Source organism: Buceros rhinoceros, unplaced genomic scaffold (assembly GCF_000710305.1).
Source record: "Buceros rhinoceros silvestris isolate BGI_N320 unplaced genomic scaffold, ASM71030v1 scaffold7038, whole genome shotgun sequence".
Classification (NCBI taxonomy): Eukaryota; Metazoa; Chordata; class Aves; order Bucerotiformes; family Bucerotidae; genus Buceros; species Buceros rhinoceros.
In genome coordinates, this window is record NW_010426286.1 from 56422 (window position 1) to 59729 (window position 3308).

At 53.6% G+C, this 3308-nt stretch overlaps 1 protein-coding gene across 1 annotated transcript in view; it reads right to left on the bottom strand.

The window, feature by feature from the left end:
* Positions 1-3308, bottom strand: part of LRRC75A (leucine rich repeat containing 75A) — a gene marked incomplete at its 5' end in the record, with an annotated part of 42393 nt that overhangs the window by 38839 nt on the left and 246 nt on the right. The window lies entirely within an intron of this gene.

The following is a 3308-nucleotide window of genomic DNA, read 5'->3' on the forward strand; positions in this document are numbered from 1 at the left end:
TGGCAAAAAGAGCTGTGAATTTTTTACGGGGGCCCTTTGCTCCTTACGCCCTTGAGTTGTGTTTCCAACTCATGCCAGAAAACCGAGAGGCTGCAGGAGAGATACGGGGCATCGATGCAGCTCTGTCCCATGCCACACGACTTTGCTAAATCATTTCTTCCCCATTCATGGGGCAGCCCTGCACAGACAGACATCGCTCTGGGGGCTGAGAGCACCAGCAGCACCAACTGCCTCCTCACCCCGGCACAGCGTTTTGGAAAGGGGCGGCTGCGGGCTGTGCCTGGAGCTGAGCCACTTTCCGAGGAACTCGTCTGGCACCTTTCCATGGGGCTGAGGCTGGAGAGAGGCGAGCAGATAAAAGACTGTCCCAAGGTCATGGCCACGGGGAAGAAAACACTTGCTCAAATGTCTTTGATCCTGAGCAAACACCCCTCTGAAGCAATGCTGGAAAACTTGCTGCACAAAGCAAGAGCTTCCTGAAGAGCACAACTGCCTCCTCTAAGGCTCAGTAAACCCCAAAGGTTTACAATAGCTGCACAAGGCGATAAATGCTGAGTGCAACATCTGCGGCCACACTCAACCCAACGTCCACACGCAAGAGCAGCGGTTATTCAGTCCGAAAGCTCCCCCACCAGACAGCACCCCAACAAGCCACAGCCGGAGCTGGGCGGTTGCTCTCGCATGGCTCCACTGACCTTTCGGAAGATGCAGCAGGATCACACTGCAGGTACGTCCCAGCCCCTCCAGGAAGGGGTACTCAGGATACCCACCTCCACTTGAACTGCATTTCTAAGCAGGGATGAGCCCAAATCCAAACCCTGACTTCCAAGCGATCTGGAAAAGCCTTCTCACTTGGCTCCTTCAGCAAAAGTCACCCAACACAAGGGCCTCAGGGAAGGCTGGGACCTCAGCTGGGTCTGGAGACACCATCCAGCCCTTGCACGACATACCCTGACATCCACACAAAAGCTCACCTGAATGGTTTCTGCTCTCGGGCTCGTTCAAAGCATTCCTCCAGCTCTAGCTAAAGTTTTTGCCTTCCTGCTGGTTTGAATTTTCTTGCTGGAATAAGCACCCACTGAACTGTGCTGAGCCACAGCCACGTTGGAAAGCCCAGGCCAACTCTTTTCTGGCCATACAGACCAGGATGTGTTTACCTAGAGCTTGGAAAAACGATTCAACTTTTATTTTAGCTCAGAGGAGAGACCAAGGGGTCACCTTTAAGCTGAGGGTGGTATAAATAGAGGGTGAGTGGAAAAAGCAACGTCCAGAAAGCCAAGGAAGTGCTCTCTCCAGAAGGGATGAGGAAAGCAAGACCCCATAACCCCAAGCAGACACGTATTTAATCGAGCAGGTTAAAAGGGTCCAGGTCAGCCCCATTCTTCATCTCCTCTGTCCCACCCCCATATGGATGTGGGCAAGTTCACAGCTGCCTCAGCCTACTTGTTCCTGTCTATTGGTGTCACAGGATGCAACGGCATCCCTTCGGCGGGCGGACAAAAGGCAAAACTTCTGCCACACTCCCGGCCCCGATCTTTCTCCTGCTTTTATACGCTGCTGCCAAGTCTCTGTCAAAGAAACTGCAAGAGAGGGCAAGAAGTCTGGGGGGAAGGAGGGATGCTGGAAAATAACCCAGGTGACTATGACATGCAGGTTTTGGGGACTATAAGGAAAATCAGTGCCTCAGAAAACCACCACCAAACCCTGGGATGAAATTACTTTTCACCCAGCATCCTGATCTGTCAAAACAAGGAGGTTTAAAGCCCAGCCGGTGGCACTCAGAGCCTGAGCACGGCTAACTCATGGACCAGGAGCTGCTGTGCAGCCCTGCTGTCCTTGGACCCATCACCTGTGCAGTCCCTGCTCTCCTCTCCAAGGCAACACTCATCAATCTCCCAGGGATGCTGCGGGGCTCAGCAACTGTCTGTGAGCCCCTGAGGAGCGCTGACGGAGCACCTCGCTGCTCGGCGGGGTATGGTGATATTTTCTTTGCTGTGTTAGCACAGCTGTCGCTGCTCTCACGCGGACACTTGCCACCTGCCAGCATTTGCCGCAGCAGCCTCGTGAGGGACCACTGGACTGGAGAAGCCGTCCCTTGCTCCAGCACCAGAGCAAGCGCAGGGCATGGTGCAGACCCCAAGTCACGCAGAGGAGGGGAGAGGAGCAGCCGTGTCCAACGAGCAGCATCTCACGCAGAAGCGCAGCCTCAGTGCTGCACGGGCTGGATTTACTCGGGATTTCTACCGCATATTTTACACCGTGGTTTGCTAGAAGCCCACGATTCAATACAAGGAGTTTGCATCTCCATGCTTACACTGGCACTACCTTCCTCACAGCACTTAGTGCCAAAAGAAACCTGCAGGGAGATGAGCAACAGCAGGTATTCGGCAGCGGAGCAGTTTGCCATTGCGTGAGCAGCCTCGGGTTATTTTTAAGAGGCGCGCAGAGCGCACGCTTGGCCGCAGCTCTCTGATAGTCTCCCAGGGCAAAACGTGGAGGAGAAACCAGCTTAGTCACGATGCTTTGGAAAAGGGTAACCTCAGCGGGGGAACGGGGCCTCTCTGCCTGGAAACACGCCCGTCAGAATAGGTTTCTCCAGTTTCCCATCTCATTGCCTCCTGGGGGAGGAGAGAGGAAAGGATCTTATTCTCCTCCACAAGAAAAGGGAAAGGGATATGTCGGTATCCTCTGCAGGTTTAGCAGCACAGCACAGGGATGTGTCTGTATCCTGAGCTCATGCTGTAGGACATGGGACATCCATCCTCGGTCTAGAGATGGAGATTTGGGTCCCTGATGTCCACGAGCCATGTCTGCACCAACTTCACCCTTCCCAGCACAGCTTACGGAGTGCAGAGAGTTTTATGAAGCACTTCCAGAGCCAGTTTCACACCATAGCCCAGGCTCGGTGCTCACACAGCAGCATATGGAGGCCACGCTTTTTTGGAAACCTGGCCTTGGAGGAACAGCCAAGGACTCTCCTGTCATTTGAGGTCATGATAAATATCACAAAAGGTCGAGGAACAGCCTGTTGTCCTTGCAAGCCAGAAAGAGATCCTGAGGAGGGGAGGTTTTTAAACACAGGAGCACAACATGGCAGAAAGCAGAAATAATTTGCAAAACAAAGTACTAACATCAGGCAAGTGTCACTTGGTCAGCTGGAAAGCCTGGTACCGTGCTGTCAAATCACCATGTCTGAGGAGGACCTCTTGGTCCAAAGGCACACGAGCAAAGCAGTAACCAGGAGGTTTTTTCGCTGGCACTCAGGGAGAAGCTCCTCGCTCCCAGCAGAGCAGCTTCCCAAGCCCGTA